The 19,438-nt window shown below is 38.3% G+C and overlaps 1 non-coding gene across 1 annotated transcript; it reads right to left on the bottom strand.

The window, feature by feature from the left end:
• Positions 1-4,362: 4,362 nt before the first annotated feature.
• Positions 4,363-4,470, bottom strand: LOC112753756 (small nucleolar RNA R71). The gene has a single exon (XR_003178125.1). It is a non-coding gene; the product is annotated as a small nucleolar RNA R71 (small nucleolar RNA).
• Positions 4,471-19,438: the final 14,968 nt, after the last annotated feature.

The raw sequence follows: 19,438 nt of genomic DNA, 5'->3' as shown, positions 1-19,438 counted from the left end.
GGAGGGAACTTGTACCAAGACAGCTCTATGTGACCTTGGGGCAAGTATCAATCTAATCCTTGCATCCACTATCAGAAAGCTTAGCTTGATTGAAGAGGTCAAACCAACCCGGATATGTCTTCAACTTGCTGATGGCTCCATTAAATATCCATTAGGCATAATTGAGGACATGATTGTCAAGGTTGGGCCATTTGCCTTCCCTACTGACTTTGTAGTGCTGGAAATGGAAGAGCACAAGAGTGCAACTCTCATTCTAGGAAGACCTTTCCTAGCAACTGGACGAACCCTCATTGACGTCCAAAAAGGGGAGATAACCCTGAGAGTCAATGAGGATGAGTTTAAGTTGAATGTTGTCAAAGCTATGCAGCATCCAGACACATCAAAAGACTACCTAAGCGTTGATATTATTGACTCCCTGGTGGAAGAGGTCAATATGACTGAGAGTCTCGAATTAGAACTAGAGGACATTTTTAAAGATGTTCAGGCTGATATGGAGGAACCAGAGAAAACAGAAGAACCTCTGAATACTCCTCAGGAAGAGGAGAAGCCTCCTAAACCCGAGCTCAAACCACTACCACCATCCCTGAAATATGCATTTCTGGGAGAAAATTACACTTTTCTCGTGATCATAAACTCTGCTTTAGAGCCACAGGAAGAGAATGCACTAATTCACGTGCTAAGGACACTGATGAGCGGATAAATTTATATGCTTTTTGGCATTATTTTTACATAGTTTTTAGTATAATTTAGTTAGTTTTTAGTATATTTTTATTATTTTTTAAATAAAAATCACATTTCTGGACTTTACTATGAGTTTGTGTGTTTTTCTGTGATTTCAGGTATTTTCTGGCTGAAATTGAGGGACTTGAGCAAAAATCAGATTCAGAGGTTGAAGAAGGACTGCAGATGCTGTTGGATTCTGACCTCCCTGCACTCAAAGTAGATTTTCTAGAGCTACAGAACTCCAAATGGCGTGTTTTCAATTGCGTTGGAAAGTAGACATCCAGGGCTTTCCAGAAATATATAATAGTCCATACTTTGCCCGAGTTTAAATGACGCAAACTGGCATTCAACGCCAGTTCCATGCTGCATTCTGGAGTTAAACGCCAGAAACAGGTTGCAAAGTGGAGTTAAACGCCAGAAACAAGTTACAAACTGGCTTTCAACTCCAAGAGAAGCCTCTACACATGTAAAGCTCAATGCTCAGCCCAAGCACACACCAAGTGGGCCCCAGAAGTGGATTTCTGCATCATTTACTCATTTCTGTAAACCCTAGTAACTAGTTTAGCATAAATAGGACTTTTTACTATTGTATTAGAGATCTTTTGGAACATCTTTAGTTTCATCTTTAGATCACGTTTGGGGGCTGGCCATTTGGCCATGCCTGAACCTTCATCACTTATGTATTTTCAACGGTAGAGTTTCTACACACCATAGATTAAGGTGTGGAGCTCTGTTGTTCCTCATGAATTAATACAAAGTACTATTATTTTTCTATTCAATTCAAGCTTATTCCGATTCTAAGATATTCATTCGCACCTCAATATGAATGTGATGATCGTGACAGTCATCATCATTCCCAACCCATGAACGCGTGCCTGACAACCACTTCCGTTCTACCTTAGATTGAATGAGTATCTCTGGGATTCCTTAATCAGAATCTTCATGGTATAAGTTAGAATCCATGGACGGCCATTCTTGAGATCCAGAAAGTCTAAACCTTGTCTGTGGTATTCCGAGTAGGATCTGGGAAGGGATGGCTGCGACGAGCTTCAAACTCGCGAGTGCTAGGCGTAGTGACAGACGCAAAAGGATCAATGGATCCTATTCCAGTATGATCGAGAACCGACAGATGATTAGCCATGCAGTGACAGGGCATTGGACCATTTTCACTGAGAGGATAGGATGTAGCCATTGACAATGGTGATGCCTAACATACAGCTTGCCATAGAGATGAGTATGAATGATTGGATGAAGACAATAGGAAAGCAGAGGTTCAGGAGGAACGAACGCATCTCTATACGCTTATCTGAAATTCTCACCAATGAATTACATAAGTATCACTATCTTTATCTTACGTTTTATTTATCTTTTTAATTATTAAATCTCCATAATCAATTGAATCCGCCTGACTGAGATTTACAAGGTGACCATAGCTTGCTTCAAGCCGACAATCTCCGTGGGATCGACCCTTACTCACGTAAGGTTTATTACTTGGACGACCCAGTGCACTTGCTGGTTAGTTGTGCGAAGTTGTGACAAAGAACTAAGATTATGAACGTGCGTATTGAGTTTTTAATGCCGTTACCAAGGAATGGAACCGTCACGATTTCTGCGCACCAAGTTTTTGGCGCCGTTGCCGGGGATTGTTCGAGTTTGGACAACTGACGGTTCATCTTGTTGCTCAGATTAGGTAATTTATTTTTTTTAAGCTTTTTATTTCTATTTTCGAAAAATACAAAAAATTTTCTTCTTTTTCGTTTTTCCAAATTAGTTTTCGAAAAATCAAAAAAAAAAAATTAATTAATAAAATCATAAAAACCAAAAATTTTATGTTTCTTGTTTGAGTCTAGTGTCAATTTTTAAGTTTGGTGTCAAATTGCATGTTGTTATGTTTCTTGCATTTTCAAAAATTCATGCATTACATTCTTCATGATCTTCAAGTTGTTCTTGATAAGTCTTCTTGTTTGATCTTTAAAATTTCTTGTTTTGTGTCTTTTCTTGTTTTTCATATGCATTCTTGAATTCTTAGTGTCTAAATATTAAAAATTTCTAAGTTTGGTGTCTTGCATGTTTTCCTTTATTAAAATTTTTTTCAAAAATACATACTTGATGTTCATCATGATCTTCAAAGTGTTCTTGGTGTTCATCTTTGCATTCAACGTGTTCTTGCATATTTTTCTTGTTTTGATTCATAATTTTCATGTTTTGAGTCTTTTTGATGTTTTTCTCTTTCATCATTAAAAATTCAAAAATCAAAAAAATATCTTTCCCTTTTTCACTCATAAATTTTCGAAAATTTGAGTTGACTTTTTCAAAACTTTTTAAAATTTAGTTGTTTCTTATGAGTCAAATCAAATTTTCAATTTAAAAATTCTATCTTTTTCAAATCTTTTCAAAAAAATTCAAATCTTTCTCATTTTTCTTTTATGATTTTCGAAAATTTCAAAATGATTTTCAAAAAATCTTTTTCTTATCTTTGTTTCATATTTTCGAATTTAATGCTAACAATTAATGTGATTGATTCAAAATTTTTAAGTTTGTTACTTGCCTAGTAAGAAAGGTTCAATCTTTAAACTCCAGACTCATATCTTTTTAGTTTCTTGTTAGTCAAGTAATCAACTTTAATTTCAAAATCAAATCTTTTTAAATATCTTTTTCAAAATAAGTTTCAATCACATCTTTAAAAAAATTCAATTTCAAAATCCTTTCTAACTTCTTTTCTAACTTCTTATCTTTTTAAAATTGATTTTCAAATCTTTTTCAAACTAATCCTATCTTTTTGTTTCAATCATATCTTTTTCAAAACTACCTAACTAATTCTCTCTCTAATTTTTGAAAATCACCTTCCTCTTTTTCAAAATTCCTTTTTAAATTAACTAATTGTTTTAAATTTAATTTAATTTGATTCAATTTTCCTTTCTTAATTTTTGAATTCTAATTTTAATTTTAAATTAAAAACAAAAATATTTTTTTTTTCAAAAATTATTCTCTCTTACCTCCTTCTAATTATTTATTTATCTACTAACACTTCTCTTCTTCTTAAAAATTCGAACCCTCTCTCTCTTTCTGTGTTCGAATTTCTTTTCTTCTTCTACTCACATAAAGAAATCTCTATACTGTGACATAGAGGATTCCATATCTTTTTTTCTGTTTTCTTCTTTTTCATATGAGCAGGAACAAGGATAAGAACATTCTTATTGAAGTTGATCCTGAACCTGAAAGAACTCTGAAGAGGAAGCTAAGGGAAGCTAAAGCACAACTCTCTGGAGAAAATCTGACAGAAATTTTCGAAAAAGAAGGAGGAATGGCCAAAAATAATAACAATGCAACGAAGATGCTTGGTGACTTTACTGCACCTAATTCCAATTTACATGGAAGAAGCATCTCAATCCCTGCCATTGGAGCAAATAATTTTGAGCTGAAACCTCAATTAGTTTCTTAACTGAATTCTTGCATATCTGTGATACTGTTAAGACCAATGGGGTTGATCCCAAGGTCTACAGGCTTATGCTTTTCCCATTTGCTGTAAGAGACAGAGCTAGAATATGGATGGACTCTCAACCTAAAGACAGCCTGAACTCTTGGGATAAGCTGGTCACGGCTTTCTTAGCCAAGTTCTTTCCTCCTCAAAAGCTTAACAAGCTTAGAGTGGATGTTCAAACCTTCAGACAAAAGGAAGGTGAATCCCTCTATGAAGCTTGGGAGAGATACAAGGAACTGACCAAAAAGTGTCCTTCTGACATGCTTTCAGAATGGACCATCCTGGATATATTCTATGATGGTCTATCTGAATTATCAAAGATATCATTGGACCATTCTGCAGGTGGATCCATTCACCTAAAGAAAACGCCTGCAGAAGCTCAAGAACTTATTGACATGGTTGCAAATAACCAGTTCATATACACTTCTGAAAGGAATCCTGTGAGTAATGGGACGCCTCAGAGGAAAGGAGTTCTTGAAATTGATACTCTGAATGCCATATTGGCTTAGAATAAAATATTGACTCAGCAAGTCAATATGATCTTTCAGAGTCTGAATGGATTGAAGGAATCATCCAACAGTACTAAAGAGGCATCTTCTGAAGAAGAAGCTTATGATCCTGAGAACCCTGCAATAGCAGAGGTGAATTACATGGGTGAATCCTATGGAAACACCTATAATCCCTCATGGAGAAATCATCCAAATTTCTCATGGAAGGATCAACAAAAGCCTCAACAAGGCTTTAATAATGGTGGAAGAAAAAGGTTTAGCAATAGCAAACCTTTTCCATCATCCACTCAGCAACAGACAGAGAATTCTGAGCAGAATCCATCTAGCTTAGCAAATATAGTCTCTGATCTATCTAAGGCCACTGTGAGTTTCATGAATGAAACAAGGTCCTCCATTAGGAATTTAGAGGCACAAGTGGGCCAGCTGAGTAAAAGAGTCACTGAAATCCCTCCAAGTACTCTCCCAAGCAATACAGAAGAAAATCTAAAAAGAGAGTGCAAGGCCATAGCCTTACATGATGTGGCCGAACCCAAAGAGGAGGAGGAGAACGTGAATCCTAGTGAGGAAGACCTCCTGGGACATTCAGTGACCAATAAAGAGTATCCCTTTGAGGAACCAAAGGAATCTGAGGCTCATCTAGAGACCATAGAGATTCCATTGAACCTCATTATGCCCTTCATAAGCTCTGATGAGTATTCTTCCTCTGAAGAGGATGAAGACATTACTGAAGAGTAAGTTGCTAAATACCTTGGTGCAATCATGAAGCTGAATGCCAAATTATTTGGTAATGATACTTGGAAAGATGAACCTCCCTTGCTTGCCAATGAACTAAATGCATTGGATAGGCAGAAATTACCTCAAAAGAAATAGGATCCTGGTAAATTCCTAATTCCCTGTAAAATAGGCACCATGACCTTTGAGAAGGCTCTGTGTTACCTGGGGTCAGGAATAAACTTAATGCCACTCTCTGTAATGGAGAAACTAGGAATCTTTGAGGTGCAAGCTGCTAGAATCTCATTAGAGATGGCAGACAACTCAAGAAAATAGGCTTATGGACAAGTAGAGGACGTGTTAGTGAAGGTTGTAGGCCTTTACATCCCTGCTGATTTCATAATCCTAGACACTGGGAAGGATGAGGATGAATCCATCATCCTTGGAAGACCCTTCCTAGCCACAGCAAGAGCTGTGATTGATGTGGACAGAGGAGAGTTGGTCCTCCAACTGAATGAGGACAACCTTGTGTTTGAAACTCAAGGATCTCCTTCTGTAACCATGGAGAGGAAGCATGAAAAGCTTCTCTCACTTCAGAGTCAACTAAAGCCCCCACAGTCAAACTCTAAGTTTGGTGTTGGAAGGCCACAACCAAACTCTAAGTTTGGTGTTGAACCCCCACATTCAAACTCTAAGTTTGGTGTTGGGAGGTTCCAACCTTGCTCTGATTATCTGTGAGGCTCCATGAGAGCTCACTGTCAAGCTATTGACATTAAAGAAGTGCTTGTTGGGAGGCAACCCAATGTTATTTAATCATATCTATTTTATTTTCTTTTTGTTATTCCGTGTTTTATTAGGTTGATGATCATGTGAAGTCACAAAAACTCTTGAAAAATAAAAAACAGAATGGAAAACAGCATTGAAAATAGCACACCCTGGAGGAGAGCAGTCTGGCGTTTAAACGCCAGAAACAAGCATCTGTCTGGCGTTTAATGCCAGAAACAAGCATCTGCCTGGCGTTAAACGCCAGAAACAGGCTACATTTGGGCGTTTAACGCCAGAAACAAGCAGTAATCTGGCGTTAAACGCCAGGATTGCACAGCAAGGGCGTTTTACACGCCTAATTGGAGCAGGGATGTTAAGTCCTTGACCCCACTTGATCTGTGGACCCCACAGGATCCCCATATTTTCTTCTCTCCTCTTCACACCTTTTCATAACTCTCTTCCCTAAATACCCTTCACTAATCACCTCAATCACTCTTTCCCATTACCTCTTCACCACTCACATCCATCCTCTCTTCCCCATAAACCCCACCTACCTTTAAAATTCAAACTAATTTCCCTCCCAAACCCAACCCTAATGGCCGAACCCTACACCCCCCCACTCCTATATAAACCCCTCACTCCTTCTTCATTTTCACACAACACAACCCTCTCTTCTTCTCCTTGGCCGAATACATCTTCTTCCCCCATCTCCTCCATTTTCTTCTTCTTCTACTACTTTCTTTCTTTTTTTTGCTCGGGGTCGAGCAAATATTTTAAATTTGGTGTGGTAAAAAGCATTGCTTTTTGTTTTCCATAACCATTTATGGCACCTAAGGCCAGAGAAACCTCTAGAAAGAGGAAAGAGAAGGAAATTGCTTCCACCTCTGAGTCATGGGAGATGGAGAGATTCATCTCAAAGGTCCATTAAGACCACTTCTATGAAGTTGTGGTCAAGAAGAAAGTGATCCCTGAGGTTCCTTTCAAGCTCAAAAAGAATGAGTATCCGGAGATCCGACTTGAGATCCAAAGAAGAGGTTGGGAAGCTCTCACCAACCCCATTCAACAAGTCGGGATCCTAATGGTTCAAGAGTTCTATGCAAACGCATGGATCACTAGGAACCATGATCAAAGTGTGAACCCGAATCCAAAGCATTGGCTTACCATGGTTCGGGGGAAATACTTAGATTTCAAATCCGGAAAATGTAAGGCTAGTGTTCAACTTGCCAATGATGGAAGAGAACGCACGCCCCTACACAAGAAGGGTCAACTTTGATCAAAGGTTGGACCAAGTCCTCATAGACATATGTGAGGAAGGAGCTCAATGGAAAATTGACTCAAGAGGCAAGCCGGTTCAATTAAGAAGGCATAACCTCAAACCAGTGGCTAGGGGATGGCTAGAGTTCATTCAACGCTCAATCATTCCTACTAGTAACCGGTCTGAAGTTACTATAGACCGGGCCATCATGATCCATAGTATCATGATTGGAGAGGAGGTGGAAGTTCATGAGATTATACCTCAAGAACTTTACAAGATGGCTGACAAGTCCTCCACTTGGGCAAGGTTAGCCTTTCCTCACCTTATATGCCACCTCTGCAATTCGGCTGGAATTGACATAGAGGGATAGATCCTCATTGAAGAGGACAAGCCCATCACTAAGAAAAGGATGGAGCAAATAAGAGATCATGGACCTCAGCAAGAGCATGAGGAAATTCCTCACCATGAAATCCCTGAGATACCTCAAGGGACGCACTTTCCTCCACAAAACTATTGGGAGCAAATCAACACCTCCCTAGGTGAATTAAGTTCCAATATGGGACAACTAAGGGTGGAGCACTAAGAGCATTCCATCATCCTCCATGAAATTAGAGAAGATCAAAGAGCTATGAGGGAGGAGCAACAAAGACAAGGAAGAGACATAGAGGAGCTCAAAAGCACCATTGGTCCTTCAAGAAGAGGAAGACGCCACCCTCACTAAGGTGGACTCATTCCTTAATCTCCTTGTCTACTTATTTTCTATTTTCGGTTTCCATGCTTCATGTTTAATTATGTTTGTGTCTTTACTAGATGATCATTAGTGTTTAAGTTACTAGTCCCGCTCATCTAATTGGAGCTAAGTTGCATTGATATTTTGGAATTTATAGTATATTCTCTTCTTTTTATCCTATTTGATTTTCAGTTGCTTGGAGATAAGCAACAATTTAAGTTTGGTGTTGTGATGAGCAGATAATTTATACGCTTTTTGGCATTGTTTTTAGGTAGTTTTTAGTATGATTTAGTTAGTTTTTACTATGTTTTTATTAGTTTTTATGCAAAATTCACATTTCTGGACTTTACTATGAGTTTGTGTATTTTTCTGTGATTTCAGGTATTTTCTGGCAGAAATTGAGGGAGCTGAGCAAAAATCTGATTTAGAGGCTGAAAAAGGACTGCAGATGCTGTTGGATTCTGACCTCCCTGCACTCGAAATGGATTTTCTGGAGCTACAGAAACCCAATTGGCACGCTCTCAATTGCGTTGGAAAGTAGACATCCAGGGCTTTCCAGCAATATATAATAGTTCATACTTTGTCCGAGTTTTGACGACGCAAACTGGCATTCAAACGCCACTTCCTACCCTATTCTAAAGTTAAACGCCAGAAACAGGTTACAAACCAGAGTTAAACGCCACAAACAGGCTACAACCTGGCATTTAACTCCAAGAGAAGCCTCTACACGTGTAAAGTTCAATGCTCAGCCTAAGCACACACCAAGTGGATCCCATAAGTGGATTTCTGCACTATCTGCACTTAGTTACTTATTTTCTGTAACCCTAGCTACTAGTTTAGTATAAAAACAACTTTTAGAGACTTACTATGTACCTCATGACATTTTTACACTTTACATTGTATTTCTGACGGCATGAGTCTCAATCCCATGATTGGGGGTGAGGAGCTCTGCTGTGTTTCGATGAATTAATGCAATTACTACTGTTTTTCATTCAATCACGCTTGTTTCTATTCTAAGATATTCACTCGCACTTCACCCTGATGAATGTGATGATCTGTGATACTCATCATCATTCTCACCTATGAACGCGTGCCTGACAACCACCTCCGTTCTATCTGCACTAGCTTGAGTGTGTATATCTTAGCCTCCTGGTTCACGATCAAAGTCTTCGTGGCATAGGCTAGAATTATTGGCGGCGATTCCTGAGATCCGGAAAGTCTAAACTTTGTTTGTGGTATTCCGAGTAGGATCTGGGAAGGGATGACTGTGACGAGCTTCAAACTCGCGAGTGTTGGGTGTAGTGACAGACGCAAAAGAATCAATGGATTCTATTCTAACATGAGTGAGAACCGACAGATGATTAGCCGTGCGGTGATAGCGCATTTGGACCATTTTCACTGAAAGGATGGATGGTAGCCATTGACAACAGTGATCCACCAACATATAGCTTGCCATGGAAGGAGACCTGCGTGCGTGAAGAAAAAGACAGTAGGAAAGCAGAGATTCAGAAGACAGAGTATCTCCAAAACCTCAATCTGTTCTCCATTACTGCATAACAAGTATTATTTATTTTATGTTAATTATTTTTCATAAACCCAACCATTATTATTAATTTCCTGACTAAGAATTACAAAATAACCATAGCTTGCTTCAAGCCGACAATTTTCGTGGGATCGACCCTTACTCACGTAAGGTATTACTTGGACGACCCAGTGCACTTGCTGGTTAGTGGTACGAGTTGTGAAAAGTGTGATTTACAATTCGTGCACCCCCAGGTGCTGTGCGAGAAAAAGTGAAAACAGTCAAAAACCTTAGAAAAATATTAGAAATGGAAAACCGGGCATTAATTTTAAAGGTTTGGCCCAAAGTTAGGCCAAACGGGCTAAAAACGCTAACGAGTTGGACCAGGCCCAAGTTAGCCCAAACCCAACGTATATATAGGTTCATTTAATGAACCATTCAACAACAACACACATAAATACAACACCACCAGCTGATAAGAGAAGAAGAAGGGGAGACTCCATTGTCACTATTCACATAGAACTTCCCAAGCTCATATCTTGAGTTACGGAGCTCCGATCACCGCACCGTTTGCGGCCACATTTTCCTTGCAAAGAGCTCTACAAAATTCACCCAAGAAACTGGTAAGAAAATCATAGAATATTCTCAGTTTTTCTCTCCAAAATTTTGAATCCTAAGGTTTTTGATTAAGTGGAATTTTGTAATTTTAGGTGTTTAGGTACCCTTTAGCCCTTGATTTACATTGGATTTGGCATTCAAAACTGTTGGGTAAGGTGAGTTGCTCTTGAACCCTTGTGAAATTATGATTAAATTGAGCTCTAGGTTGATTAGTTATGATTTATGTGTATTATAGCTTGAGTTTGTGATTATTGGCAATTATTGGAGCTTGTTGGTGCTTGTTGGAGTTATATTAGTAGCTTGGATTGTGGTTGGAAGCTAGCTTGTGCTCATTTTGGGTTTTGGCATATTGGGAATTGGCCAGAGTATGGTTTTAGTTTCCACTATATAATATATAATATTCATGGACATTTAGGCTAGTGACCTATAGGATAGGCTTGAATTAAAATAGTTGTTGAGTTGTTGAATGATGATGTATGATTGAACGGGCAGAAAATTACCGATTAAGAATTTATATTAAGAACAGCGTTGCAAGTACAGTTCTTAACCGACAAAAATTTCGCTTATCAATTTAAAAGGGTTGTCACAAGTTAAGAATAAAAATACTGGGAGTAGAAATCCCAAGTCGTTTCCCAATGAGTTGACAAAAGAGTGCTATTTTATTAGTAAGAAATTTTCTAAAAATTTTTAGAATTGGAGAACAGAAAAATAAATGATTATAAATTAAACCAATGAAAATTAACGAGAGAATTTATATAATTAAAATAAAAGCCTTGACCGGGAGAAGGTTAATCGGAAGTTCTATCCTTGTTGGATTTTCTCAAGTATGATGGTAAGAGGTTATTGTTTTTACTTAGTTAACCGTTACCGAATAAAGGAAAGTCAAGTAATTGAGCTAACTCTTATTCACAAGTCCTAATCCTCTCCTTATGGAAGGATTAGCGTTAGTGACTAGAGAATTAACCAACAATTTCCAATTAAAATCAACACTTGAGTATTCCAACTCAAGGGTCTCCTTTTAATCAACTCCCAAGTCAAGTTGGGAGTCTACTCCATTGATATGAATACCATTCTCATAGACATATAAAGGGAGTAAAAAGAAGGTATGATAATTCGAATAAAGTAATAATAGAAAATTAATTAAAGGTAAAAAGAGTTCTTTGCATTAATAAATTCCAAAATCATAAACATACTTATCTGAACAGGGTTAATGAATGAAAAAGAGTAAGGGAATAAGGAAACAAACTAGAATAATGGAAACTTCAACGGAGGTAGTAACTCTTCTCAATATCCCAATCAAAAGCAATAAACTCTAAATCTATGAATGTGAAGAAAACCTAGAGAAAGTGGTGTTCTCTCTCTAAGATTCAAAACTAAAACTAAAAAACTATGCGAATGAGAATGTGTGTTGAGTCTCTGCTTGTCCCCTGGCTCTAGTCTGTGTTTCTGGGCCAAAAACTGGGTCCAAACTCAGCCTAAAATCGGCCCCAGCGTCTTCTGCGTTTTTTGCACGTGGCGCATGTCACGCGTACGCGTGACTCATCTTCGCGTGTCATGCGTACGCGTCAGGTATGCGCATGCGTCGCTGTGTAATCTCTCTTATCACACGTACGCGTTAGGTGGGCGCACGCATCGCCATGAAAATTTCCAAATCACGCGCATGCGTGAGCCATGCGTGCGCGTCGCTCCTCGCTGGTTATTTCCTTTATTTCTTGTGTTCCTTCCATCTTTGCAAGCTTCCTCTCCATCCTCTAAGCCATTCCTGCCTTATACAGCCTGAAAACAGTTAACACACAGATCACGACATCGAATGGTATAAAGGGGAATTAAAATACATAATTTAAAGGCTTAGGAAGCAAGTTTTCAACCATAGAACAAAATTGGGAAAGAATTGTAAAATCATGCAATTTGTATGAATAAGTGTGCAAAAACTTGATAAAAACTACTCAGTTGAGCACAAGATAAACCATAAAATAGTGGTTTATCAATCTCTCCACACTTAAACATTAGCATGTCCTCATGCTAAGCTCAAGGAGACAAAGGAATGAATGGGGGAAAGTAAGACTCATGAAATGCAACCTATGTATGTGAATGCAACTATATGCTAAGATGTTTCTGTTTACTTGGTTAAAAGTAAACAAGTTCTCTAAGACAAACATAAAGCAGATTCCACTAATTCAAATCACACAATAAAAGATAAGTAAACTTGTAAGAGAATAGCCCATGAAAGCCGAGAACATAGAATCAAGCATTGAACCCTCACTGGTAGTGTATATGCACTCTAATCTCTCAAATGTCTAAGGTTAATCACTCTACTCTTCTCTAGTCATGCTTTCTAAACTTTGTTCTTCATCTAACCAATCAACAAATATTTAGTATACACATGCAAACATCATGAGATCTTGTCAAGGTTCTAATGGGGCTAAGGTAAGGGTGAGGATACATGTATGGCCAAGTGAGCTATAATATGAATCTTTGACTAGCATAAGTTATCACCTAACATACACACACTCTATATAACTCTAAAATCATGCCTAGCTACCCAAAATTCCCACTTTTGCATCACATACTCATGTATCAAATTTTTCTTTAATTTCACCACATACGCATTGATCTTTTATTAAACTTGACATTGGGGTAATTGTATCCCTTATTTATTTATTTATTTATTTGTGCTGTAAATTTTAAATTTTTTTTTGAACATGGGAGCAAACATGACACATCAATGCATATGGTTATTTCTGATCTCACATGAGTATGCACCCAAATTCCCAATATCCAAATAAATAGAAACATAACACATTCCTATTAACCCAAGTTCCCACAATTCCCCACACTTAATTCATGCACAATCTCTATCTTAACCTAACCAAAGATTCAAATGAGGTAATTAATTATTTTTCCGCTTAAGGCTAGTGATGTGGTAAGATATAGAACAAATGGGGGTAAAAAGGATCAAAGTGGCAAACAAAGGTAATTGAAGTGGTAGGCTATTTGGGATAAGTGAGTGACGTTCGGTTTTTCTATCGGTAAAGAATTTGAGGAATATAATCGCGTTGTAAGTACAGCTTCTAGACCAACAGAAAATCCTTTCGTGCAAAAGTTTTGTTTGTCACTTAAGCAAACCCAATAAAATTGATAACCGAGTATTTAAACCTCGAGTCGTCTTCTCAAGGAATTGCAGGGAGGTGTTCTTATTATTAGTTATGGAAAAGGTGGAATTTTGGGTTTTAAAAGGTTTGAACAAGGAAAATAAATTACAGGAATTAATAAATTAATATCTCAATAAAACTCTTGGCAAGGTATGAAAATTCAGAAGTCCTATCCTAGTTATCCTTATCAGTGAAGATGAGAATTGAGTTTTAATCCCACTTAGTTAACCTTTACTAAAGCAAGGAAAGTCAAGTGGACTAATTAGTTTGATCCTCAAGTCCTAATCAATTCCTAAGAAAGGACTAGAGTTAGTGGAATTCAATTCAATTAGCAAAAATAACAATTATCAATCACGATGAGTTTGATAACTCAAGAGTCTCCAGTTAATCAATTAAAGCCAAGAATATAAAAAGCTAAATAAGAATCATAAATCTGAAATACCTCAATTTATATTAAATAAAGAAAATCCTAACATGAATGGTTCATAGGCCAATTTGGCAATCATAAGTAATTAACAGATAAAAGCATTAAAGTATCTGAAAGTAGAAGAGAAATATAAAGTAAAAGGAATATTGAACCTGAGAGGAAGTTGTAATCCTAAATCCTTTAAGAGGAATCCTAATCCTAAAACCTAAGAGAGAGGAGAGAACCTCTCCCTCTAAAAACTACATCTAAAATATGAAAAGTTAATGTATGATATGTTCTCCTTTGATTCTTCCATTCTCTGGCTTATATTCTGTGTTTCTGGATTCATAATTGGGCTGAAAAAGGGTCCAGAAATCGCTGGGGGTGTTTTCTGCAGTTTCTGCACGTGGCGTCTGTCACGCGTCTGCGTGGGTCACGCGGTCGCGTCATCTGGAGTTCTGCTCTTCCACGCGGTCGTGTTAGGCATGCTTCTGCGTCAGTTGTACTTCACACGAGTCACACGTTCGCATCATGCGCGCGTTCACGCGGATGTCAGTTTGCGCAAAGCACGCGTTCGCGTCATCTACGCGGACGCGTCACTTCCAGTTTCTTCAAAAACTCCATTTTGTGCCTTCCTTCCATTTTTGTATGTTTCCTTTCCATCCTTTAAGTTATTCCTGCCCTATAAAGCCTGAAAGCACTCAACACACAAATCACGGCATCAAATGGTAATAAAGGATGATTAATTTTAATATTTCTAAAGCATAGGAAACACATATATCACATAATAAGGAAGGGAATGTAAAACCATGCAATTTACATGAATAAGTGGGTGAAGGATTGAATAAATCATTTAAATTGAGCATAAAATACATCATAAAATATGGGTTTATCAGTGAGCTAATATCAAATGATGGCATCAATCACATATAAGCATGAATATACTAAATAATGGACATATAGAATGGAACAAAGTAAAGATTGCAATCATAGAGAAGAAAACACACAAGAACAAAATATTATGGTTAAATAATGTAACCATATAATTAAGCTCAAATCTCACAGGTGGTGTGTTCTTAGCTATAATTCATGTTCCAAATTACAATCTTCAGACAAGTTTAACACAAAAGTTTTAATTTAAATCAGTGAAATGCTATAAAATAGGTCTTGAAAAGAAACTCATTACTTTAACCAAGCAGAACATACATGCAAACAATTATTATCATGCAATCTATCCTATCTAAAAAAAAAAAAGTCAAATGTTAGTGTTAAGACTGACCTCCCCACACTTAAGGCTTGGCACGATCCTCTGTGCCATCAGTAAAGAGCAAGGTAGGGCTGGAAGCATCGCCTCCGCTGTCTGGTTCGCCCTGGCTTCCTGTGCTACTGGATGAAGGGGAGTCCGGGGTGTCCTTCTGTTCTGGAGGTGGGTGAGTACCAACAATGAGTCCCTTCAGGTAGTTATATCGGCGCTTGTTACGGTGCTCCATTTGCTCCATCCGTCAGTCTTGCCGGTCGAATCTCTCAAGGATCTGAAGGAACATCTGATGGATGGATGGTGCTAGTGGTGCGGATGATGGTGGAGTAGAAGAAGGAGGAGTATCCAAAGATGGGCCTGCAGTCCGGCTCGTAGAAGGAACTGGTGGCCTGATGTATTTCCCATGTGGGACATACTGGTCGGCTCTAGGGATCATGACCTTCGTGTCTCCTACCCGATAGGACACACCTGCTGTAGAGACTAAATCTGAAACCAAGGCGGGAAAAGGTAGGTTATCCGCAATCTGTACATGTCCCATTGCTTGCCGGATGTGTCGGGGCAGGTTGAGGGGTTGCTCTGTCAGGATGCACCAGATGAGGACAGCCATGTCTGCGGTGAAGGTCGACTTGTGAGTGCTCGGAAAGATATAGTGAGACATAATCTGTGACCACACGCAAGCCTCCAAGGTAAGTGACTGGGCTGAGATGCTCTTGGGTTTTGACCGATGCGGCCCATAGATCCAGGTGCTGCCAGGTTGGGCGATAATTCCAAGGACACTGGCCCAGTCGAACTGATACATCTGGCGCTTAAGAGAGGCTTCTTGATATGCATCCAATCCCTCTGGACTAGGTGGAAGGTCCAGTGCTCACTGTATGGAACTCTAGGAGACAGGGACTTGGTGCTGACGAACATAGACAGTCTGCAGGGTAGGCGAGTAGAAGTTGGAGTAGAACTCAACTACCCATGATAAGTTGGCCTCTCATGGCTACCTCCTCAGAAATCCCCACTGTCTCCTCTCTATGCGGGGCTCCACAAAATCAACAAAGTGTGTTGGGACAATGAGTAGATGCTCATTGTTGTAATTCCTCTCAGTTAGGATGGGGAACATTTGTTTGCAATAACGGTTAGGAAACCGTGTGGAGTCCCGTGCGGGAAAGGCTTTCTCTGATTCATCTACTTTAATGATCCTCTTCACCCGCTTTGTTGGTGGCTTGACGCTGGTAGATGGGAGCACCTTAGCTGGTGCTCTCTTGGTTCCTCTCCTTGCTGGTGTCTTGTCAGTGGCCTTCTCTTTTCCTTTCGTGGTACCCATGCCTAAGGAAGAAAGAAAGAGGAAGAATGTTAAATATAGATAATTAAAACCAGAAGGTGGAAAATTTCAAGTGACAATGAATGTCAAAGAAAAGAAAATAGCTTAAATACATGGTAGCTACAACATGTAGGTAAGACATCAATTAAGAGCAGGAAGGCAATTCAGAATAATAAGATGCAAGAGGGTAAAAACATGCAAGTAATAGGCATGAGAAGCATAACTCAAGCATCAAATATTAAATATGCCAAATTAAAGAGAATTTGTAATGATGACAATTGTGAATGATAATCCCAAATGCATGTAGAATACAAGTGTTATGAAAAAGAGGCATTCAAGTAAAAGAGTAAAAGAAAATAGGATTCAAAGTGCCATAAAAGCTTTTTCACAAACACTTGGTGTGCAAGTTATAATATGAATGAAAATAATGTATCCAAATGTATATGAGAGCCAAATTTAAATGTCAATTATCAAATTAATCCTCATAATATCCACAAGCTCAATGAAAATAAGGTACGACCCAAATAAAACTCCAACACCAATGATGAGCGGATAATTTATACGCTTTTTGGCATTGTTTTTAGTATGTTTTTAGTAGAATCTAGTTACTTTTAGGGATGTTTTCATTAGTTTTTATGTTAAATTCACATTTCTGGACTTTACTATGATTTTGTGTATTTTTCTGTGATTTCAGGTATTTTCTGGCTGAAATTGAGGGACTTGAGCAAAAATCAGATTCAGAGGTTGAAGAAGGACTGCTGATGCTGTTGGATTCTGACCTCCCTTCACTCAAAATAGATTTTCTGGAGCTACCGAACTCAAAATGGCGCGCTTCCAATTGCGTTGGAAAGTAGACATCTAGGGCTTTCCAGAAATGTATAATATTCCATACTTTGGCCGCGTTTAGATGACATAAAAGGGCGTTGAACGCCAGTTCTATGCTGCTGTCTGGAGTTAAACGCCAGAAACAAGTCACAAACCAGAGTTGAACACCAGAAATACGTTACAATCTGGCGTTCAACTCCAGAAAGAGCCTCTGCACGTGTAACATTCTAGCTCAGCCCAAGCACACACCAAGTGGGCTCCGGAAGTGGATTTATGCATCAATTACTTACTTTTGTAAACCCTAGTGACTAGTTTAGTATAAATAGAACTTTTTATCATTGTATTCGTAGTCTTGGTTACTCCGGTTCCCCTCTGGGGCCGAGACCAATGAACTCCTTCATTACTTATGTATTTTCAACGGTAGAGTTTCTACACTCCATAGATTAAGGTGTGGAGCTCTGCTGTTCCTCAAAGATTAATGCAAAGTACTACTATTTTCTATTCAATTCATCTTATTTCGCTTCTAAGATATTCATTCGCACTCCAACCTGAATGTGATGAACGTGACAATCATCATCATTCCTTATGAACGCGTGCCTGACAACCACTTCCGTTCTACATTAGATTGAATGAGTATCTCTTAGATCTCTTAATCAGAATCTTCGTGGTGTAAGCTAGAATGATGGCAGCATTCAAGAGAATCCGGAAAGTCTAAACCTTGTCTGTGGTATTCCGAGTAGGATTCAATGATAATGACTGTGACGAGCTTCAAACTCGCGAGTGCTGGGCATAGTGACAGACGCAAAAGGAGGGTGAATCCTGTTCCAGCATGATCGGGAACCTCAGATGATTAGCCGTGCCATGACAGGGCATTTTGGACCATTTTCACAAGAGGAGGGGATGTAGTCACTGACAACGGTGATGCCTTTGCATAAAGCCAGCCATAGAAAGGAGTAAGACTGATTGGATGAAGACAGCGGGAAAGTAGAGATTCAGAGGAACGAAAGCACCTCTACACGCTTATCTGAATTCTCGCCAATGAATTACATAAGTATTTCTATCCTTCTTCTATTACTACATTTCGAAAACTACATAACTATTTTATATCTGCCTGACTGAGATTTACAAGGTGACCATAGCTTGCTTCATACCAACAATCTCCGTGGGATTCGACCCTTACTCACGTAAGGTATTACTTGGACGACCCAGTGCACTTGCTGGTTAGTTATGCGAAGTTGTGAAGATATGCTGAGACCATGGTTCTGTGCATCCATTTTTGGTGCCATCGCCAGGGAATCAATTTTGAACAATAATTCACAACCTGAGTAACAATTTCGCATACCAAGTTTTTGGCGCCATTGCCGGGGATTGTTCGAGTTTGGACAACTGATGGTTCATCTTGTTGCTCAGATTAGGTACTTTTCTTTTTGTTTTATTTTCAAAAATTTCTCATATGTTTTCGAAAATTATTCTAAATTTTTAAGAATAAATTATAGTGTTTCATGAAGCATGTTGAAGCCTGGCTGGCTGTAAAGCCAGGTCTAATTCTTTTGGATAGGGGCTTCCAACCATCGGCATAGAGGCAAGTTAATTTGAATATCAGCTGTTGCATGCCTGATTTATATCCTAAAGCTGGCTGGCTATTAAGCCATGTCCAACCCTTTGATTGGAGCTTTGGGCTAATATTGAAAGATTCCTAGAATTCTTCTTAAAAATTTTGGAATCCTTATTTTTCTTTTTCACATTAATTTTCGAAAAATCCAAAAAAAAAATCATCATAAAATCATAAAAATAAAAAATATTTTGTGTTTCTTGTTTGAGTCTTGAGTCAATTTCAAGTTTGTTGTCAATTGCATTTTTTCTAAAAAATTTTATGCATTTTTCGAAAATTCATGCATTCATAGTGTTCTTCATGATCTTCAAGTTGTTCTTGGCCAGTCTTCTTGTTTGATCTTCATATTTTCTTGTTTTGTGTCTTTTCTTGTTTTTCATATGCATTCTTGCATTCATAGTGTCTATACATGAAAAATTTCTAAGTTTGGTGTCTTGCATGTTTTCTTTGCATAAAAAATTTTTCAAAAATGTGTTCTTGATGTTCATCATGATCTTCATAGTGTTTTTGGTGTTCATCTTGACGTTCATAGTGTTCTTGCATGCATTCCTTGTTTTGATTC

This window comes from Arachis hypogaea, chromosome 15 (assembly GCF_003086295.3).
Source record: "Arachis hypogaea cultivar Tifrunner chromosome 15, arahy.Tifrunner.gnm2.J5K5, whole genome shotgun sequence".
Lineage (NCBI taxonomy): Eukaryota > Viridiplantae > Streptophyta > Magnoliopsida > Fabales > Fabaceae > Arachis > Arachis hypogaea.
Note: the sequence above shows the minus strand (reverse complement) of the source record. Positions and strands in the feature narration are given on the sequence as shown.